A 23,937-nucleotide genomic window follows, 5' to 3' on the forward strand; every position below is an offset into this window, starting at 1 on the left:
TAATGACCTAGAATTAGGAGTGAGCAGTGAAGTAGCCAAGTTTGCTGACGACACTAAATTGTTCAGGGTTGTTAAAACAAAAAGGGATTGCGAAGAGCTCCAAAAAGACCTCTCCAAACTGAGTGAATGGGCGGAAAAATGGCAAATGCAATTCAACATAAACAAGTGTAAAATTATGCATATTGGAGCAAAACATCTGAATTTCACATATACGCTCATGGGGTCTGAACTGGCGGTGACCGACCAGGAGAGAGACCTCGGGGTTGTAGTGGACAGCACGATGAAAATGTTGACCCAGTGTGCGGCAGCTGTGAAAAAGGCAAATTCCATGCTAGCGATAATTAGGAAAGGTATTGAAAATAAAACAGCCAATATCATAATGCCGTTGTATAAATCTATGGTGCGGCCGCATTTGGAATACTGTGTACAGTTCTGGTTGCCTCATCTCAAAAAGGATATTATAGAGTTGGAAAAGGTTCAGAAGAGGGCAACCAGAATGATCAAGGGGATGGAGCGACTCCCTTACGAGGAAAGGTTGCAGCATTTGGGGCTTTTTAGTTTAGAGAAAAGGCGGGTCAGAGGAGACATGGTAGAAGTGTATAAAATTATGCATGGCATTGAGAAAGTGGATAGAGAAAAGTTCTTCTCCCTCTCTCATAATACTAGAACTCGTGGACATTCAAAGAAACTGAATGTTGGAAGATTCAGGACAGACAAAAGGAAGTACTTCTTTACTCAGCGCATAGTTAAACTATGGAATTTGCTCCCACAAGATGCAGTAATGGCCACCAGCTTGGACGGCTTTAAAAGAAGATTAGACAAATTCATGGAGGACAGGGCTATCAATGGCTACTAGCCGTGATGGCTGTGCTGTGCCACCCTAGTCAGAGGCAGCATGCTTCTGAAAACCAGTTGCCGGAAGCCTCAGGAGGGGAGAGTGTTCTTGCACTCGGGTCCTGCTTGCGGGCTTCCCTCAGGCACCTGGTTGGCCACTGTGAGAACAGGATGCTGGACTAGATGGGCCACTGGCCTGATCCAGCAGGCTGTTCTTATGTTCTTAAGTCACACCACAGGTCCATCTCATTATCGTCTACATTGATGTAGCAGCTTTCCAGGATTTCAGATGGGGATTAATATAGCTGAGAGTCTATTGTCTGAAGATCAACATATACGTTGGTTGTGTTCACACAAACTGCTAAGCCACAGTTTGTTTTCTTCATGGTTTGTTCAACAAACCATGAATTGTCACCAGCTAACCACAAAGCATAATGTTTTGTTCGCAGAAAACAAGCCACAGTTAGTCTGCTGGACTGAGTTTGCATGTTCAAACAAACCATGATAGGAAAAACAAACTAAGGCTTAGCAATATGTGCAGACCAGGGCATTCTTTAAATTATTATTATTATACAGCCAGCGTGGATTTTTCACATTCCGCAATGTTAAATTGGAAATACCCCCATGCCATTCTGATGCTTTCCATAAGCTCATTTCAAACCAAAACCTTACAAAACTTATAGTCCTGAACTCAGAAACGCTTGCTTAACCCTCTAAATTTTCATGGCGATACACAAAACAGTCAGAGAGAATAGAGAATTCAAAGTCTAAAAAGAGAGGAAAAGATCCAGATCCCTTTTGGACTTTTTTCTGTCAGAGTTCTCATAATCTGTTGAAATTCATTAAAAATCAGCCATGTTCACAGAGTACCTGTAATCCTATTACTGACGTTGCCCCATACTCTGACCTTCATCTTCTGCTGCTTGAAAGTTTAAAAAATGCCTGGCTGATTGTTAATTAATTTAATAAATTTTGCATTGAACTGAATGATAGTGTCGGGCATGCTCAGTAAGAACCAGCTGTCAGTGTTCTAAAAGCCAGACTCACAGCTGCTGGGCTTGCCTAATCAGGGGGCCACACCCACACCAGACTTTGATTTCATATGAGACAGTCATGGCTTCCCCCAAAGAATCCTGGGAAGCATAGTTTGTGATGGGTGCTGAGAGGAGACTCCTATTCCACTGACAGAGCTCCAGTGGGCAGAGTGGTTTAACAGTCAGCTGCTCTTATTGAAGGTCTGTGAGGGGAACAGGGCACCTCCTAGCAACTCTCAGCACCCTTCACTAACTACACTTCCCAGGATTCTTTGAGAGAAGCCATGACTGTCCAAAGTGAAATTAAAGGCTGGTGTGGATGTGGCCAGGGACAGCTTTGGTTTAAATTTGGGTGGGAGGCTACATGTGCCTGCTGTAGAATAAAACAATGGGTGGAACGCTGAAAAGCAATGATACTGTTCATGGTGTTTTCCTTTTGGAAAGAAAAGGGGCTTCCCCTCTGCCCAGTCTCCTCCCCTCCCCCTCCTCCTCCCCTTCCTGCCCCTCTCCTGGGTCAGTGTTGGACTATGACCTGAGAGACCAGGGTCTGAATCCCCACACAGCCATGAAGCTCACTGGGTGACCTTGGGCCAGTCACTGCCTCTCAGTCTCTGAGGAAGGAAATGGCAAAACCATCTCTGAATACCATTGACCATGAAAACCCTATTCATAGGGTCGCCATAAGTCGGGATCAACTTGAAGGCAGTCCATTTCCATTTTCAAACATGATTGCACAGAAATAAATCCCACTGAGCTCAAAAAGTATGCAAATAATCAAACCCACCCTCCCTTCTTCTCCCTCCTATCCCCTCCCTCTTACCCCTTCCCTCCCCCTTCCTTTGTCCCTCCTTCCCCATCCCCATCTCCTTCCAATCCCCTCCTCCCCTCCCCCCTCCTCCCCATGGTCAGTTTTACTTGTCTTTTTTTTTTTTTTTCAATAATTTTTATTCAAATTTTCATAAAACATACAAGACGAAATCATAAAACATTCAAAGACAAAAAACAAAATCAAAAATAGTTAAACAAACAAAAAAAAAAATAAAAAAATAAAAATAAAAATAAAAATAAAAAATAAAGAGTAAAATATTGACTTCCCATTTGTCAAAGATCAGATCAGTTATAAGTCTATAATATATAACAATCCTGTCTCTTAAGTCATATTATAAAATCACTTTCCTCCAATAGTTATCTTACTTAATCATCAAATCTCATAAACATTACTTTATTCTTTCCACAAAAAGTCAAAGAGAGGTTTCAATTCTTTAAGAAATATATCTATCAATTTTTTTTTTCCAGATAAGCATATCAATTAATCCATCTCATTACTAATTATGATAATCTTATTGTCATAACCATAGTCAAAATAAACATTTCAATTAATCCATCACATCAGAATCTGTTAGGTTCAGTAATTTCAGTAGCCATTGTTCTATTATCCCTATTAATTCCATTTTCCATCTTCCATCTTCAGTAGTCTTGTTAAGTCCAGTAATTTCAGTATCCAATCTTCCATTATCAGTATTCCATAATAATCTTGCTGTCAAAGCCATAGTCATATAATAAGAGTCTGATGGGAATTACCTCTATCCCAAATATTTTCTTGCCATCCATTCTGAATAGGTTGCTGAAATACTGCTGTAAAATCATATCTCTGTTCTTTTTTTCAAAATACACTGGGTCATCTCTTGAAAGTTTTTCCATTGTTACATGGCTGCAGTTAATTCCATAAATTTTCTCTATATTGGGCTCCATCACATCATTCCAGTCCAGAAGATTATCCATGCCATTGATAACTTTATCTCTAGAATCTTCATTAATTTCTTCAGAGATAACATTGAGTTCCAAACAATAAATTTTATTTCTAAAGTCCATAGACTCCAAATCTTTTTCCTGTTCCACGTTTGTTCCAATCTCCGGGGTCTCCTCTCTCACAGGGACCCCTGTTCCAGTCTCCAGGGTCTCCTCTCTCACAGGGACCCCTGTTCCAGTCTCCAGGGTCTCCTCTCTCACAAGGACCCCTATGTCTTTAATCTCCTGTGTCTCCAAACAATAGATTTTATTTCTAAAGTCCATAGACTCCAAATCTTTTTCCTGTTCCACGTTTGTTCCAATCTCCGGGGTCTCCTCTCTCACAGGGACCCCTTCCAGGGTCACCTCTCTCACAGGGACCCCTATATCTTTAATCTCCTGCGTCATTTTACTCAATTCAATTTTCAGCTCCTTACAACCCTGTCGCAGGTTTTGTTTCGTTATCTCAATCTCATCCATTATTTTCTGAAACATAGTTATTTCCAGATTCTCAGCCACTTTCTTAATTGCCATTTTAAAAGAAAAATATAGGAAAACCACTTCTTATTTCAGCAACAATTGGGTTAATACTCCAAACTTGGTGACATCACAGTATAAACAGAGCAGACAGCCTTATCTCTCCATAGTTAAGTAAACAAAATGCAGTTCCCAGGATCGAAACAATTAATGGCAGTCGTCAAGAAACAGATTCGTCAAAATAAAATAGACCAAAAAGAGAGTAGTCTCAGACAGTATAATATTCTTCAAAATAAAAATCTGGAATAGAAATCCCTCTTCTGTGTATATCTTTAGAATGCAAATCCAGGACAGCTTTTTGCAACAAAAACAGAGATAAGCTATTAATTAGTGCGTAGCAGAGAGAAGTTATGGCTCCCCAGTGAGATGTCAAAAACCGATCAATCTGGCAAATCTCTTTTAAACAGCAACAATTTAAGTCAAGTAAAAGAAAAATATAGAAAGAAGGGTGCTTGCCTGTTAGTGCGTTCTCTCTTAGAAGATAAGATGAACGTTCGCTTTAACAGATAGAGCTTGCTGTTGAAAATCCGTCCCACCTTCGTCGGCTGGACCTCGTCCCATAAATTAATGAGATCTGGTCGTCCCAACAAAAATAGGCTTTGAGGTTAATCTCTTCGTTTCTCCCTACCCGGGAGAAGTTTAATCAGTCAAAAAAAAAGAAAAAACTGACTGATATATCTGAATAAGCTTCTTTTGAGGCAGGAGCCCGTCTCAAAAGCAGGCACAGGCTAAGTCACCCTTCCCGGAAGTCCGTCAGTTTTACTTGTCTTAAGCATGTTTGCACAGGAGTAAATACCACTGACCTCTATAAGCATGCAAATGATCAAACCTGTCCTCCCCTTCCCCTTCCTTTGCCCCCCTCCAGTCCGCTCCTCCCCCCCCATGGTCAGTTTTACCTATCCTAACCATGATTGCATAGGAGTAAATCCCACTGAACTCAATAAGCATGCAAATGATGACCTGCCTATCCCCTCATTCCCCTCTCCTCTAATTTCCTCCTCCCCTCCTTCTTCCTTCTCCCCTCCCCATTCCAGCCCTCCCTTCCTCCGCCACTGGTCAGTTTTACCTATTCAGGAGTAAATCCCACTGAACTCAATAAATATACAAATGATCAAACCTGTCCTCCTCCCCTCTCTCTCCTGTCTGTTCCCATCCCCCTCCTCCCCTCTGCCCTTCCTACCCTCGCTCCTCCTCCTCCCCTCCCCTCCCCATCCTCTCTGGTCAGTTTCACCTATCCTAAGCATGATTGCAGGGGAGTAAATCCCAATGAACTCAATAAGCATGCAAATGATCAACCCATTCTCAGCAAACTTGCACAGGATCCCATTCCTTATCTCTCGGATTAAAAAGCAGAGAAATTCACGAATAGGTAAAAAACCTTGCAGTTTAGAAATGTATCCATAGCCCAGAGATATTTCTATCAAACTTTAAAAAGCAGGGAAATTGGGCAGCTATAGTAAATGTACCAGGGGAGCAGGAGACCTGACCTCCTCTCTGAGATATTGGACTGCCCTACAAATTTGTCAAAATGCAAACACAGTTTGGGTTGGTCTTTCACAGTCCAATCCACTTGCTGTGTAGCTTGGAAGAATTTGATAACATGTGCCTCTGAGCATATGGTGAGTGGTGGCAACACCTGCCATCTCCAAAGATGGAGAATTATATTTTTGTATGTTTGTTGGTGGTGTTCTTGTTTTACTTCTTTCCTGTGTTACTAATGTTTCTACAGAAAATCTAATCTAGAAAATTTTATTTCCCTCATTATTCATCCTAGAAATCTGTGTCAAATTCATTTTTATTAATTTCAAAGTCTTTTTATTGGTCAATGTCATATGATGGTGAAGACAGCCTTTTGTGTTTCAAACTGGTTTCCATTGCAAAGAAATTTTCTTTTGCTAGCACTTGTATAGTTTGTACAGGGGGGGGGGCGGGATTCAGTACTTTCCTCAGAAAGATGTTCATTGCTATTGTAATTGCTGTGTAAACTGTGGCTATGCAAGCATCATGGACCACTGTTGGCTATTATCTGCAGCATCATTAGTGTGAGTAAAGTTCACTCCTCTATTATTTATTTATTTATTGTAATTGTGTACCGCCCCATAGCTGAAGCTCTCTGGGTGGTTTACAACAATTAAAAACAAATATACAAATTTAAAAACACATTTTTTGAAAAAGCAATTTAAAAACACAAGCTAAAATGCCTGGGAGAAGAAATTACTCATGTAATCTTGTTTAAATTGTAATTTCTTTACTGAGTATACTGGGCAGCCCCAAGCTAGAGAACTAGCTCTTTAAAAAAAAAAAAAAGTAAGATGTTGCAAGGAATACCAAAGCAAACTTTTCAGTTTGCAAGGCTAACATCCCTCTTCCTTTATTAAGTGAGGGAAAGAGACAAACTGCTGCTGCTGATTTGAAACATTCAGCTTTATTGCACAAAAGTTAAAATTTCATTGGGACACAACTTTCGTGATCATGCAGAAAGGCTCTCTGAGGATTCCCAGAACCAGTGGTGTAGTTAAGTTTAAACTTCAGACTTGTTGCTATTACATGACCCCTTTCTTTCAGGAGCAATCCAAACCCAAGATCAGCTGGGATGAACAATTTAGGATCTGGATGATCTTTGGTTTAGCCAGAGATATGCCAGCATAAGTGCCCTATCCCAGCTCAGCTACTAGGGCTCAGCTGGGGTGGCATAAGTCCAAAAAAGGGATATTCCAGAGAGTGGAACCGGGAGGGCTTATGTTGGATCCTAACTCTGGGCTCATCCAGACGACTGTAAAATGTGTGACATGATCGCTTTGTGTTTTCATTATTTTTCGGTCGTCCATATGCTTGTGCGCATTTTCACACAGTTAAATCCGCTCCTGCAATACCGCAAATCATGCAATTTGCTTTTTAAAACCGGGAATCATCCGCTGTACCTTCAGGCGCTCGGATGCAATACCGTAGACTTTACAGCTGTGGGCATTTGATGGGCGGTTCCCCACATCCCTTCCCTCATTCTCAGCCAATCACGTATTTCCACTGTTGCGCATGTGCGTGAATGTCTGGGGAAAGCCTGGGAAAAAGGAACCTATCAGAGCAATGGTGTGGTGTTGGAGCCCCCCCTGCAACTTCTACTGTGCAGATGCAAAAAAGCGCATTTGCGCAGAAGCAGCAACAGCGGTTAATTTTTAGCCAGCCTGTAAACTGGGCAGCCACTCGGTGAGATCCGCAATTGTGGTTGTTTGTAAATTTTTTCAAGGGAGAAAATATTTATCTTTGCCTAACCTCCACCTCCCACCCCTCACCCCCCGCATCAAATGCCCTTCTTGAATGTATTGGTCTTTGCTTCCAGGCATCCAGAGTCAAGGGAGAGGGGGGAGAAGAGAAATAGAGGCTTTCCTCTTGGATTACAGACACTCAGGCACCCTTAGTCAATTTTGCTTTCCTGCCTGCAAGCCTACTCTCTTTGAGTCTTGTCAATTTCAGCCACAGCCTGCAGGTTCTCTGCAGCCCAGCTGAGCTGAAAAGCATATAGTCCTTTTGTGAAATATCACAAATACAAGCAAAAAACCCACAGGAATTATTGGCATATAAGTGGTTTGCTAGAACGTCTCAGCCACCCGCAACCATAGAGACTGGTGGTCTACCTTCCTAGACATGACACACCGTTACTTGCTGTTCTGGAGAAATAAGTGGAATTGCAATCATGTGTATCTCCAGAAACGTTAATATGCTTAAAGGTAGAAAAGCATACAGTCGGTTTTGCAAAATATCGCAAATACAAACAAACAAAAATACAGGAATTATAGGCATATAAGTGGTTTGCATGTTTCTTTTATCAGAGGGAACACCGCAAAGCTTGTGCTGGTCACTTCAGCGCAGATTGACACAGCAGCACGTGGGGCTGTTTGCCCGCATTCCCTGCCCGAGCCAAGAGCGGCCACCCGTGGGGGGGCTGTTTGCTTCCCTCAGGGGCAGCATTCCTGTTGCTGAGCCACGTAACGGTCTGGGGCTGAACCCTGCAGTGAATGAGCCCAAGGGTTATGGGGGATTCGCCTGGCGATTATAAGCGCTGATTCCTTACACTGCCCACAATCCCCCTGGATAGTCAGGGGCACCTGGAGACACACACCCCCAGCCGGCGCTGCTCCAGAGTGGTGAGTGACAAGGAACTCCATTACAGCCACTGCTACCAAACCATCAGGAAATTCAAACTTTCGTGCTTGTACATTCAAGCGCATGCGCCTTGTTGTGCTTTGTTGCAAAGGGGGAGAGGAGCATATGTCATATTCTTGTGGACCAATTAGCTAATGGGGGGAGTGTTATGGGCGGAGCTGGGAAAAAGCGAGAAGAAATACGGGTTCTCTCGCTGCGTGTGTGGGCGCAAAAAAAGCGGGTTTTTTTATTGGGAAAGAGCGAACAAACAGGCAAAGTGAGGACTGTCAGATGACAAACTGGATATGGAAAATGTGGATTATCCCGCTCCGTTTGGATGAGCCCTCTGTTTAGCTCAATCACATGACTGGGCCGCCTGGTGGAACCTAAAAGCATGTTTTCCGTCTGCCAGGTTTGGGCTCGCTTCAGCCAGCAGTAGTTTCACTCCTGAATAGGGTTTGGATCTGGTGTACTTCATGCCAGTTTAACATAAATGAGCATAAATTACACTGGCTGCCCTTACTTAGGATTGGTCCCTTAGATAGTAATGTGCATTACTTGACTGACTTCAAAACTTGATAAACCATCCCTGTTGCCTTTTGGATGGTCATCCCTGGTCTAGAACAGGGGTGGGCAGGCTTGTCGGGTCTACTTTGTTTATAAGAACCCCAAGATCTACCAGTGAGAGTCAGGTGGACAGAACATGCAGTTAAAATTAGAGAACAGGGTGCCTCTGAGCATATTCGGAGCCTAAGAGGTTTGTTTTCAGCATGAAAACTGGACAGAGCTCATAGTCCATTCACAAAAAAAGGCCATGCTTGCATAGCTTTCTTCATTTTATACAGCTAAATATCAGAGCTTGGGAAAGTTACTTTTTTGAACTACAACTCCCATCAGCCCCAGCTAGCATGGCCACTGGATTGGGCTGATGGGAGTTGTAGTTCAAAAAAGTAACTTTTCCAAGCTCTGCTAAATATAATGAAAAGATCTTTAAGCAGTTTACGTAAAAATACAATAAGCAAAACACAATAAAAGGAAACAACATTCAACAGAGTTACCTAAAAACTGGATAAAAACAAGATAAAAATGGATTACAGAGGCCTTAATAAGAATATAAGAGGAGCCTCCTGGATCAGGCCAATGGCCCATCTAGTCCAGCATCCTGTTCTCACAGTGGCCAACTAGCTGTCCATGGGAAACCCACAAGCAGAACCTGACTGCAAACAGCACTCTTCCCTCCTGCATTTTCCAGCAACTGGTATTTGGAAGCACATTGCTTTCACCTATGGAGGCAGAGCATAGCTATCATGGCTGGTAGCCACAGATAACCTTATTCTCCATGAATTTGTCTAATCCTCTTTGAAGCCATCCAAGTTGGTGGCTGTCACTGCCACTTCTGGGAGTGAATTCCATATTTTAACTATGTGCTGTGTGAGGAAGTACTTCCTTTTGTCTGTCCTGAATCTCCCAGCATTCAGGTTCATTCAGTGTCTATGAGTTCTAGTGTTATGAGAGAGGGAGAAAAGCTTTTCTCTATCCACTTTCTCCAAGTCATGCATAATATTATACACTTCTATCATGTTACCTCTTACTCGTTTTTTCTCTAAGCTAAAAAGCCCCAAATGCGGCATCCTCATAGAGGAGTCAACCATCCCCTTAATCGTTCTGGTTGCCCTTTTCTGAACCTTTTCCAACTCTACAATATCCTTTTTGAGGTGAGGCGACCACAACTGTACACAGCATTCCAAATGCTGCCCACACCATAGATTTCTATAATGGCATTATGATATAGGCAGTTTTATTTTCAATGTCCTCCTTAATGATCCCTAGCATGGAATTTGCCTTTTTCACAGCTGCTGCACCCTAGGTCTTAGAATTAGGGATGTCAGAGAAGTCTCCTGAAAACAAACAGGGGTGGAAATTGCCGATTTTTACTTACCCATCCCATGTCCAGAATAGAAATCAATCTGGCAAATACAATCTGTATTTCCTGCTGTTGTTGCTTTCAGTCCACAAATGACATAGATTACTCCCTCCCTTTCTTTGTGTTTCCTTTGCATTGAAATGAATGGGGTAGAACATGACAACATAATTTACGTAATTATGTAAATTACGTAAGTTATGTAATTTTGCCACTGTGGACCAAGGGGCAAATAAAGTAGATTTTGGTGGAAGATGGACTGCAGCAGAACGGAAACAATGCTGCATATGATGAACACAGAGCAGAATAGAAAATGATGCTTTCTTATATCACTGCTTGGACAAGCTTTGTGTCCATTTCAATCTCATATAATTTCAGTCCCCTGATCCTAGGTTTAATAAGGAAGGTCGGTTACATTATTTCAATAATTGCATTTATCATGGTATAACATTTTACATAAGGGTTTTATGAGAGGTAGACAAGTGAAATACTTAGATCAGTAAAAGGATATGGGGGGAATTCTGTTAGAATAAGCAAACGTGTATGTTCCCTTTAAGGGATATTTGGGAAATATCCCATGTACCTGTTTACCAGTGATATAACTTCCTAAAGGGTGGGGTTACCTGGCTTTCTCTTCCTCCTCCTTTGTCTGGGATTTTTGCATATTCTCCATTAAGCTTGAAGAGAGTGAAGCATCCACATGCTCCTCTCCAAGATGACCATTGCCATGGACTGAGACTTCTACCTTTCTTTCACTTAAGCTAGAGCCTATGTTTCCTGAACATATGAAAGGTCATGAGTAAATAATGAGGAATTTTATATATCCATACATATATGATCATAGTTATTAAGAAGGTATATGTTTTACAATCGTAAGCATAGGCTTGTGGGCCTACTGAGACCTGAGATTTAGGCTCATAGAAAACCCTGAATTTCCATAAGCCTCAATCAGGATCTGTGAGAAAAAACAGGCAAACAGTCACAGTGAGCTCTTGGCTCCTTGCCAGATTCATCCAGTGCGTGACTGACAGAGATTTATTACTCTGTTGTTTTAACTCAAGCAAGCGTTTTACCTGTGAGGGTATGATTAATAATTATACTATTCTGATCCAAGGGAATAGTTTCTTGTGTAAAGCAAGAGCTCCATCTGGAGGAAAAAGCTTTATAGCATAATCAAAGGGTTTAATGAAAAGAAATAGTGATATTTTATAATGATTTTAAAACAATCCAGTGTGTTAGATTATATTTACAACTTTATAAGTGTGTTTTTATTAAGAAAAAGGTACTCTGTGGTGTGGCCTGCCTCCTCTATATTTCTGAGGCCGAAAGATACTAGTTAACCAGAGTTACCCAGTTTTTTCCTTAGTCTATGTGGCTTCAAAATGAAGCTCAAGTTTTTAAATAATCCCCTCTCTTGAGCTATGTATTTCATAAGTAAGGGAATGGGATTTCTGAGAAAGTATGAGGACATAAGAACCCCTATGGCAAAGGAATAGAACTGGGGGGTGCTCATACATTCCCAAACACCCTGAGTTGAGGCAAACTTAACTCAGGGAGCTTGTCAAAAATATCTCCAGATGTACCTGAGTCAGCCTGACCCATCAGAAACAGTGCAACAATGGATGTACCAAGTATGCTTGAAAGCATATTCACAATACTAACTGTTCCAACTAGTCCCAAAATTCATTAGTCTTGAAAAGACAGTAGGACAATGGAGACATTAATGAGATTGACAGAATCTTGGAATCACCACTGGAGTTAGCTAATACTTTCTGATTGGTTTGGAATGATTGTAGAGAGGAGGAACTGTGATGTTGGATGAGCAGGAACTCATAAGATTCGTGAATCACTGTCACATGCTGTAACTGTACTCTATAAAAGAACTTGCACACAGTGTCTCAGTGCAGTCTCTCCTGGATGTTTCTGGGGGGCTGACCCTGCATGTGCATATGCATGTGCTTGTAGAAATAAAGGCCTACCTTATTGCTCCAAGCCTGTGTCTTCCAATTTATTCAAGGACCCCCAGCAAAGGATCCCAACGGAGAAAAATTCTCCAACATTCTTTATCTTTTACTTAAGAAGATTGTGTCTGTTATTATTTGTGTCTGAGGGAAAGGGTGGACTGGTTGATTCTCATCCCTCTGCTTGCATTTATATCTCTGCTAAAAAATAGGACCACGAAACTATTCCTATTTCACATATAACTTTAAAAATACCAAACAAATTCAACCACTATGAGTATTTACAAATTAGACACTCGTCTGGTTCGCATGTCATGTTAAACCAGGCCTTGGAAACCCAATGTGGCTCTCCAAGCTTTTCTATCTGCCCCAAGAGACCCCATTTCCCAGGCCATGCTTCTCACTGACTTTGATTTGCACCCTCCTGAGTGTTTTTGCCTGATTGGAAAGTATCCTTGAATTCTGATAATTCTCTTGCTTGTGTGGATGGAAGATAGAGAGGAGTGTGTGAGTGTGTAGAAACTAGCTTTCTGTGCAAAGTTAAAACTCTACCCACTTTTACCTCTGGCATGTGGCCCCCAGAAAGTTGTCTGGAAGGGAATATGTCCTCAGGCTAAAAAAGGTTCTCTACCACTGCATGAGAAAAACAAACTGTGGTTTAATATTAATGTGCATTGTGCTAGTGCACACTGATGGTTTTCACTGTCCTTCTGCCCTGATCCTGCTACACTGCTGCAAACAAACTAGAGTCTTGCTTGTCATGATGTGTGAACACAGGCTCTTGATTTTCTGTAGCAAGCTGTCTAGAGGCCCAAATAGGAGTGCTCCTTTTAGGAGGTGAGAAAACATTTCAGCATCTTGTTGCAGGTTCCACTTGTATTACCTGAAAATAGTCCTTCTGGTTCGTACCAAAGGCCTGTTCTGTTTTCACAGTGGCTAGCCAGATGGCTATGGGAATTACCCTCTCCTGCTCACGTTCCTCTGTGTGTTTCCTCTGATCCTGTAGATAGGTCATAGTCATTGTGACTAGTAGCCACCAATAGGCTGATGTGCAATGCATTTGCCTCTTTTTAACGTTATATAAGCTAGTGGTCATCACAACATCTTGTGGCAATGAATTTCAGCAAATGAATTGTGCACTTTGTGAAGAAGTATTTCCTGGTGTTGATCCTGAATCTCTGCCAGTCAGTTTCGTTGTATGACCCTGCATTCTAATATTATGAGAGCCCATGATTCTCCAGATCTTCAATGAGAATTGCTGCAAGATCTGTACTCGGTGCGGGTGCCCTGACTGACAGTCAGGCATACCATGATCATTTGAACAGGACCTGATCTCTCTTTCCCATCTCCACTCCCATATCGAGTGAAAGAACTGAAAGTGATATTACACTTCACAAACATGATTACTTAAATGCCCTGGAAAAATCTGCGTATGAGCAGTAGTGTGTACCGCAATTCAACAAAGCTCTTCAGCAGGGGGTTCTTTGTTTCTGTCGAGTTCAGTCAATTTCTAAGAATGTGCTTAAAGTTAATAGCACGCTCAAAAACTCTGCTGATCGGAGGTCCTAATGTCTTCACTTCTGGAGGCCTGTCTTGAAATCCTAGCTTAAACTCAGAGCCAAAATTAGTTTGGTGGTTTTGCTTTTTAGTGTTCCCAAATTCTTGTGGTTTTCTTGCAAGTTGTGCAAATATCTGGTGTGTTTTTTCTCTAAACTCCCAGATGCTGAAGTGAGTCCCCCCCTTTAAATTAAGAATCTCAGCATTTATTTCCAACAGTTTTGTTTTAGTCTTTGCCAGCTGTTGACCCTTTCACAATCTTACTCTTCCAGCTGTCCTCAAAATCTTGACCACCCTGACCAAGAATGAATCTCTGAAAGGATGAAGAAAGGGCAGCAGCCTTTCTGACAACAATGAAACGAAGTGAAATTGGGGAGAATGCTGAAGCTCTTTGTGTGAGTGTCTTTACAGATGAAAGACCTGCCTCAAGGCTTTCTGCCACCATTAACCATATTTATGTATTTATTTATTATTTGATTTATATCCCGCCCTTCCTCCCAGCAGGAGCCCAGGGTGGCAAACAAAAACCCTAAAAACACTTTAAAACATCATAAAAATACCTCAAGATACATTAAAAGAAAACAACATTAAAAACATTCTAAAAAAGCTTTAAAAACATCTTTTTTTTAAAAAAAGTGTTAAAACCATATTATTAAAGAAAGCATATTAAAAGCAATTCCAACACAGACGCAGACTGGGATAAGGTCTCAACTTAAAAGGCTTGTTGAAAGAGGAAAGACTTCAAAAGGCGCCGAAAATATAACAGAGATGGCGCCTGCCTAATATTCAAGGGGAGGGAATTATACAGGGTAGGTGCCGCCACACTAAAGGTCCATTTCCTATGTTACGCAGAACGGTCCTCCTGATAAGATGGTATCTGCAGGAGGCCCTCACCTGCAAAGCGCAGTGATCGACTGGGTATATAAGGGGGTAAGGCAGTCTTTCAGGTATCCTGGTCCCAAGCTGTATAGGGCTTTGTACACCAAGACTAGAACCTTGAGCTTGGCCCGGTAGCAAATGGGCAGCCAGTGCAATTCTTTCAGCAGCAGGGTGACATGTTGGCAATACCCTGCCCCATATCCAGTGATACCAGCATCCCCGTGCCATGGAAAAGTTGATGGGGTTTGCTGCTGGCATTAGAACAGCAGAGGAAGGAATGACTTTCTCTCTTCATTTTAGGAGGCATGTGCTATAGCTCAGAGGTAGAGTGCATGCTTTGCCTGCAAAAGGTCGAGGGCTCAATCCAAGGAGAGGTGGGAGAAGACTCCAGCCCGAAACCCTGGAGAGTTGCTTCCAGTCATCGTGGACAGTAATGAGCTAGATGGTCTGAGCTTCCTATGTTCCTTACCAGTTTGTCCACATCTTCAGGCTGCAACAACTGAAGATCATTCAAACAATAGCAACCAGATGGCTTTCTAGTAGCATTCAGTAATGTCTGAATAAATGGCATGACGTACCTCTGTCCCAGTCTTTCCTTTTGGTTAAACAGGCTTGGCAGTTTTTTGAAACAAAAACCTATTTACCAGTGGCAGAAGAGCAGCAAAACTTCCTTTGGCACTCTGGAAAAAACAAACTATATGCCATCTTCATATATTGTCTCTCCCTGAATGCAGAGAGAAGTTGGCTGCTTAATTATTATTTTTTTGGCTTGACAGATACAGATTGGATATTTTCTCACAAATGGATTCATTTCAGAGGTATCACATAGCTGATCACTTGTTTTTCTTTTATAAGGAGTCCAGTGTAGAAAGCTTGCAATAATAGGCCCTTCTTACCTTTAGCTCAAGAACTTGAAAGGTAAGTTAAAGTTGCTTTGTTCTCACAGTCTTAAACTAAAGCCAGGTACCACTATATAAAGTCAATGGTAATGAAAGGTTACAATCACCTGCCACTGCTTAAAATGCAGACTGCTGCAATCCCATTTTTTCCTCTTGGACAACTGGAAATCTGGCCACTGAACCGTATTTCAAGACCTTTTCCACTGATGCGTATTTTACTAAAAAGGTAATGAAGAGGGACAAGGAGGGACTTCTTTTTTCTGGCTGAGCAGCACCTCACCCATCCAGTCCAGATGCTAATAATTAAGTTGTTCACTGAGTGATCTGTTAAAGAAAAAGTGTTGGTTCTTGTAAATATTGCCAAGGGTATGATTTGAACCAGAGCTTGGAAGTAACTCATTACAAATAACTAGTTACTTGTAACTTATTACTTTTTTGAGTAACGAGTGGGTAACTTTGTTACATTTTGCTGGTAATAGAACAAGTGGTTATTTCCTTACTTTTGAGCGGCAACCATAACATTTCCAGTGTTACTTTTGAGTGTTTCTTGAGGGGAAGCAGGGGAAGTCTTCTGCTCCTCTGATTGGTGCACGAAAGACATGTACCTCACACTCGGCTTCCGTGGAGCGTTGCTGTTCCCTTGTGCTCTGTGTTAGGAGGCCATGAGGGAGGAGGTGGAGAGCCAGACCGTCATGGAGCGGAGAGAGAGAGAACCCCCCCACACACTGGCTATTTCTGAAAGAAAAAAAGTGCATTCAAGGGCAAACCATATGATTAATGTCATTTGTAGATTAAATCGGCCCTCAGTGGCTCTTTCTGCCTGCTTGTCTTGTCCCTGGTTCTACTACCCTCTGTGTGTGTGTGTGTGCTTATTTTTAATGTTGTTTTAAGCTACTTAGATGTGCACCAGCCGAGGCAATATTTTTTTAAAAGTAACTAAAATGTAACTGTAGTGATTACTTTTGAGAAAAATAATCAGTTACTTTCAGAGCAATTGTAATTGTAACAGTAATGACTACTTCTTTGGGCCATGTAACTGTAATTTATTACTTTTTAAAAGTAATCTTCCAAGCTCTGGTTTGCACGTATCTTTCTGAGTAAAACTTGGGTTTTGTTTATAAATACCTTTCCCCTTCTGATGACCTCTAGTGGATTAAGTTTGAACTGTACTACTACTTATGTGTGTGGTTTAGCATTTGTGTTGTAATTGGTTGACACTGTTACACCCGTACTTCTGGGAGCTGGAATGAGATGGAATTTCCCTTCTATGGCAGAACTGGAGTCTGAATCAACAACCACTATAGGGTTGAGATAATGGTGGGTTGCAATTAAAGACGTCACTTAACTTTGTTGTTGTCGATGTCAATGATGATGATGATGAATTTTATTTATTTAATAAATTTGTACCCTGCCTTTCACTCTATTTCTGAAAGTGGCTTACAGAAAATATAAAACATTATACAAAATTTAAAACATAGATAGCCACGTTGTCCCAAAAGGGGGGGGGTCCAAAATCCCTATTATGGCAATGTCACAAAATAGTGTGCAAGTGAGTTCTCAGAACTCTTCATCAGGCTAGATGGTAAAACTTTTGTGACATTTTAGTTGGTCTAATATAGATGATGTATTCTTTATTTTTAAAAAAACTGCTTGTCTTAACCCCTCTTATATTGCAATTACTTAACAGTGAGCAAAAGGCACTCCATGCTAGGGATGGGATCTGTTGGCCAGTGTCACTTTGAAAGCATTCTGTTGACCTCACAGGCTGGTATCAATCTCAGTTTGTCCGCTAGCTGCTACTTTTATCAATCTGTGTTTTAAAGGAAATATTGATATTTTGAAAGGAAATATTGATAAATGAAAGAAAATATCAATAAAATTATCGTTCTTAATATCAATATATCAATATCTTTAAAAATCAGTTTCCAAAAAAGCTGTGGAAAATCTCTGCATAAAAATCCAATCTGCAGCGATAAAGTAAATTAATGGAAAATTAGGTACCAAATCCAAATTGGGCAGAATTCTACCACATCCCTGCTCCATGCATACTCAAATACACTATTTGTCAACTTCATGTATTCAAGTCCCTTTGTGAGAATGGGTTTATATTCAGCCCTAGTTTAATGCAGAAGACTTAGCTGTTTCAGCTTCTGCATCCAAGTGCCAATTGGGCTAAATGGATCTTGATCAGCTTCTCCCACAAACATTAGTGACAAGGAGAGGTTATTCTTCAATCTTTTTAAAGTATGAGATGGTAGCAGCTTGGCTCTGAACTCTAAAAATCCTTATTTCTTGCACCTTTAAGAACAATGGGGAATAAAGGTAGTTCATTTTGCTTGGCAGGCCAGTAAATGCCAGTATGGATGCTTGGGTCTCCATAGCAGAATTTCCTATTAGTAGTCTGCACTGTCTTGTGTCCTCTTGGCTATACCAGAGGTACCCAACATGGTACCCTCCAAATGTTGTAGGACTCCCAGGTCCCATCAGCCTCAGCCAAGAGACCAACAGTCGGGGAAGATGGGAGTTGTAGTCCTGCAGCATATGGAGGTCACCACGTTAGCCACCCTTGGGCTACACTACAAACTGATTTCACAGTCATTCCCCTCCCCACAAATCCCTGGCAACTGTAGTTCTATGAAGGGAGTTGGGGATCTCCAACAGAGAAATTTGTGAACTACTGGTTCTTTGGGGCAGTCATAATAGGTGAATTGGTATAAAATTGATTTTAAAAGTTTAGTGTAGAAATTGTACAGCTGCAGCTATGTAATTTTGTTTATGTGCCTTCAAGTCGATCACGACTTATGGCGACCCTATGAATCAGCGACCTCCAAGAGCATCTGTCATGAACCACCCTGTTCAGATCTTGTAAGTTCAGGTCTGTGGCTTCCTTTATGGAATCAATCCATCTCTTGTTTGGCCTTCCTCTTTTTCTATTCCCTTCTGTTTTCCCCAGCATTATTGTCTTTTCTAGTGAATCATGTCTTCTCATGATGTGTCCAAAGTATGATAACCTCAATTTCACTTTAGCTTCTAATGCTAGTTCTGGTTTAATTTGTTCTAACACCCAATTATTTGTCTTTTTCGCAGTCCATGGTATGCGCAAAGCTCTCCTCCAGCACCACATTTCAAATGAGTTGATTTTTCTCTTATCCACCTTTTTCAGTGTCCAACTTTCACATCCATACATAGAGATCGGGAATACCATGGTCTGAATGATCCTGACTTTGGTGTTCAGTGATACATCTTTGCATTTGAGGACCTTTTCTAGTTCTGTCACAGCTGCCTTCACCAGTCCTATTGACTATTGTCTCCATTTTGGTTAATGACTGTGCCGAGATATTGATAATCCTTGACAAGTTCAATGGCTTCATTGTCAACTTTAAAGTTACATAACTCTTCTGTTGTCATTACTTTAGTCTTCATGACGTTCAGCTGTAGTCTGCTTTTGTGCTTTCCTCTTTAACTTTCATCAGCATTTGTTTCAAATCATTACTGGTTTCTGCTAAGAGTATGGTATCGTCTGCATATCTTAAATTATTGATGTTTCTCCCTCCAATTTTCATACCTCCTTCCTCTTGGTCCAATCCCGCTTTCCGTATGATAAACAAACAGGGAGATAAAACACCCCTGTCTCACACCCTTTCTGATGGGGAACCAATCGGTTTCTCTATATTCTGTCCTTACAGTAGCCACTTGTCCAGAGTATAGGTTGCGCATCAGGACAATCAGATGCTGTGGCATCCCATTCCTTTTAAAGCATTCCATAGCTTTTCATGATCTACACCAGCCTTTCCCAACCAGTGTGCCTCCAGATGTTGTTGGACCACAACTCCCATCAGCCTCAGCCAGCATTGCCAATGGTCAGGAAAGATGGGAATTGTGGTCCAACAACATCTGGAGGCACACTGGTTGGGAAAGGCTGATCTACACAGTCAAAGGCTTTGCTGTAATCTATAAAGCACAGGGTGATTTCCTTCTGAAATTCCTTGCTCCATTGCATTATCCAATGTATGTTTGCGATATGATCTCTGGTGGCCCTTCCCTTTCTAAATCCAGCTTGGACATCTGGCATTTCTTGCTCCATATATGGTAAGAACCTTTGTTGTAGAATCTTAAGCATTACTTTACTTGCATGAGATATTAAGGCAATAGTTCGATGATTACTGCATTCTCTGGGATCCCTTTCTTTGGAATTGGAATATATATTGAACTCTTCCAGTCTGTGGGCCATTGTTTAGTTTTCAATATTTCTTGACAGATTTTTGTCAAACTTTGGACAGATTCAGTCTCAGTAGCTTGTAGCAACTCTATTGGTAGGCCATCTGTTCCTGGTGATTGGTTTCTTCCAAGTATTTTAAGAGCAGCTTTCACCTCACATTCTAAAATTTCTGGCTCTTCATCATATGGTTCCTCCATGAATGAATCTGTCATCCTAGCATCTCTTTTAATACAGTCCTTCAGTGTATTGCTTCCATCTTCCTTTTATTTCATCTCTGTCAATCAGTGTGTTCCCCTGTTGATTATTCAACATCCCTACTCGTGGTTTAAATTTCCCTTTTATTTGGGCTCTTGTTCTACCCTTTTAGTTGTCCTCTTCTATTTCAATACAATAACTATTGTAATAGTTTTCTTTGTCCCTACGTACTAGTCGTTGTATAGTTGCATTTAGGGTTCTGACCGTGTTTCTATCTACCTATGTAATAGTTACATGCAGAGCTTGGAAAAGTTACTTTTTTAAAGTACAACTCCCATCAGCCCCAGCCAGCATGGCCACTGGATTGGGCTGATGGGAGTTGTAGTTCAAAAAAGTAACTTTTCCAAGCTCTGGTTACATGTACTTCATTCATGTTTACTAGTTGCTAGAATTAGAGGGAATGTTTCATAATATGACTTGCTGGTTGGCTGTCATTTTTTATTTTTACTTTTTAGTTATCAGAGCTAAATAGCCTTACTAGTAATTATCGAATTACAGTATCTGAATAGGGTGGCCAGATGCAGAAGAGGACTGTTCCACCTTTAGTAGGGAATTTCAGCAGTTGTAGTTTGCCATGCAAACAGCAGCCGAAATTCCCTTTTCTACACAGCTAATAAAGGTGCAGGCAACTTTCCCTCCTTTCTTTACCTAGACACTCTACATCTGGGAAGCCAGATTTCTATGATACAGTGGAATGTATAGAAATCTGTCTTGTCATGACCTCTAGATGGTAGGGGGGAAATTACTCGGATTGTTGGGCAGGTCAGTAAAACTTCTAATGTGCTGTCAGGCACTTCTGCCAACTTCCTGATGTGGCAGCACTGTCTGGCTTGCTCTGTTCGATCCCTATTTTAGATATTTTCTTGCTGCTCTGACTAGTTCCCCTATAGTTAGTGCCACTAGGGCCTGAGTTGTTGAGTGGCAATGTACTGCTAGTTGAATTTCCCTGCTTTCCACCCCCATGCAAAATGTGACCCAGGTTGAGGTCAGGCCCTGCTTCAGATTTTACTCTTGACACTTGATAATTATTGTTTACAACCAGCTTGTCTCTTGTTACCTATTCCTTTCCTTTCTTTGCTCCCCTTTGCTGCTGCTCAAGATTGAAAAGGCCCGTAGCATTTATGAATTCCCCACTGCACTTCTCTGGATTTACATTCCTTTATGTCTGAGAATCTAGGACGTGGGAGTAATTGGATATCAAGCTACTTTAAAATGGGTTGGAGGGCAGTTCTGAGCCCCCTAGAGTATAACAAGGAAATCATAATGTTCAAGATTCCTTGCTATCCCATTTCAATGTATTTTGTGTCTTTCTTGAAGCCATTGAAAATGGTAGGGAGGGTCACGCTTGTGTCCAAACTTAAAATGTACAGTATGGCAGGATCCCAAACAAGGCCACCTACTTCCATCTTGATATTTCAGTCTTCAAGGGTGATATTACATTACAATGTATTTTGCATTTTTTTCCTCTTTGCAAATGGGTGTAGAGGTTGAGCTGGCATGTTGTTCAAGCTGAAGAGTAGAATTGCTTCCTAAACAGGGGTGCCAAATTTCAGTCTGATGCCTTCTGTTCAAGAAAGATGCTGTAACGGTGCAAATGAAACATGCACGCAGAGCTGGAGGGAAGCAGATCCTGTGGCACTTCAGATGTTATTGGTCTCCAACTCACATTAGCTCCTCCAAGCATGACCAGTGGTCTAGCAGCATTTGGGGGGTGCCAGGTTCCCCATCCCAATGTAAATTCATGTAAAAGATGGGGGGCAGGATTGCACTCACTAGCCCTGTCCCCTTATGCACATTCAGCATAGTGTCTGCACAGAACCGGGGCACGTACATGCTATTTGTATGTTTTCTGATTGTGCTGAAAAAGCCCAAGTATGTTCAAACTGCATGCACACAAGCTTTGTGCAGACATTACAATGAATGCATGTAAGGGGCGGGCAGGGAGTGTCATCCTGTTCCCCACTCACTGTATGGAAGTTCCTGCTGTATACTATGATGTCCGCAGTTTCATGGTGTTTATTAACACAAGCAACATACAAGCAAGCTTATAAGCCATTTCACTTGACCACTCAGAGTTGTGCATGATGGACAGTGAGGGTAGGAAATCTGGAAACAGTTGCTATGGGAGAGAGCATAAAACTGAAGACACATTCTTCTACTGCCAACAAGAACATGAACGGTGTGGGCTCCTAGCTCTGTGGAGAGCTGGTGTGTGTTTGGGGTGGGGAGTGGCGTTCATCTATCACACTGGTGGTATGGTTGCCAGTATGCACCAACTGCGTAGGAAGTCCAGTGCTGGTACCAGGTTTTGGGAAAGATGTCCTCAGTTGCCCTCCTTTCCTGAGTGCACCTACCTGTTTCTGTTTCTGCTTGCTTGCCTCTATTCACTTGCCTCCTCCTCCAGGCCCAATCTGCACATCTAATCCTTGTTCCTCTTGCTCTTGCTTACTTGTTATGGGCAGGTGAACAGGAAGCAACAGGAGGGAGGGAGGAGAGCAGCAACACCACAGTGCCATGTTTTACTACCATAAAAATGCATACATTGGTAAACATAGCATACAAAGACGCTTTATATTAGGGGAAACTGTTTGCATACAAAAATGTGTATATTAGGAGAGATTTGTGCTAAAATGCTGATCAATTCTCATGAGGGTTCTTTTTTTAAAAAAAAAAGTAAATTGCTGCAGAAATGCACAGAACTGAATTTAAAATTGGAAAAAAATAGAAAATGAATTGGTGGTGGTGGGCTGTCTAGCGCTGGAGGCATTCATGAGGCAGCTGGAGAGCCATCTGTCTGGTATGCTTTAACTTGGATTCCTGCATTGAGCAGGGGGTTGGACTCAGCGGCCCTATAGGTCCCTTCCAACGCTACTATTTCATAATTCTGTGACAGAAACCGAAATCATCAGATTCATCCATCCCTATTTTTCTAAGCTTTCCTTCAACCATGAGGACCCTAGTATGCCCTGCTATCAAGTTTGGCCCTGGCTAATGTGAATCCATGTCTAGGCTAGGGGTGGGATCTGTTGCCAGTGCCACTTTGACAGCATTCCATCGACCTAACAGGCTGGTATCAATTCGTTTGTTCCTTGTCTGCAAACTGCTGCATTTACTGATCCTTTTTTCTCTCTGAAAAAATATTGATATTAATATTGATATTTTTAAAGGAAAAATATATAAAATAGCTGTGGAAAATCACTCCATAAAAATCCAATCCTCAACAATAACGAATAAGCAATTTAATGGAAAATTCGGTACCAAATCTGATTTGGACAGGATTCTAGTTCATCCCTAGTCTACACTTTCAGTTGCCTGATAAATAGAAAAGAGTTATCAGACACCTGGTGGGTGGCTTGTTCTATAGGCTTGTTCTTGGTGCAGATTCCTGTATGGCCAGCTAGCTCTCCTCCTGCCCCCCGGCTCTTTTTAGACTTCCTGTAGTCTGTAGCTATGGCCCATTCATTAACCAGTAAAAGATGCACAGCTCCCAAACTCAGTCTCGGTAAAATATGTTTCTTTCATAGGTGGTAGCTATTTGCATCAAACAACTCTCTCTGTATATGTGTCTGTGTGTTCTCAGACTCCAACCAAATTATAGATAATAAAGTTTTATTTATGTAGTGGGAGGTCGTCGTCCCCTTTTATGTTGCAGTTTGATACAGAACCTGCATTAGGAGTTCCGAATGGGAGAATTTACTTTCCCTAAAGACCCGCACAAAAAGAACGTACTTAATGTGTTGATTTTTAAAGGGTAACTAATGCTGCTGTTGGCTGCTGCCCAAACGGAGTATAAGTTTCATAAAGGCCTGCCCTTTTTCCGCTTGTTCTTCCCAAAGTTGGAAGGCTGGTGAAGTGTTGATTAGCTGTGTATAAAGAGACTGAATAAGGGCCACCATTTTGAGTCCTTTGCAGT

General features: G+C 41.5%; 1 protein-coding gene across 15 annotated transcripts in view; it reads left to right on the forward strand.

Moving 5' to 3' along the window:
• COL8A2 (collagen type VIII alpha 2 chain) overlaps nt 1-23,937 on the forward strand; it is a 252,743-nt gene that overhangs the window by 35,380 nt on the left and 193,426 nt on the right. For 4 of the 15 annotated variants that reach the window (XM_061596120.1, XM_061596115.1, XM_061596117.1 and 1 more), the window contains exon 2: nt 14,045-14,167. The exons of the other annotated variants lie outside the window; for them this stretch is intronic. The gene's annotated coding sequence lies outside the window, so the exon portion shown is untranslated. The remainder of the gene's footprint in view (nt 1-14,044; nt 14,168-23,937) is intronic. 15 annotated transcript variants of the gene reach the window in all.

This window comes from Rhineura floridana, chromosome 15, assembly GCF_030035675.1.
Source record: "Rhineura floridana isolate rRhiFlo1 chromosome 15, rRhiFlo1.hap2, whole genome shotgun sequence".
NCBI lineage: Eukaryota > Metazoa > Chordata > Lepidosauria > Squamata > Rhineuridae > Rhineura > Rhineura floridana.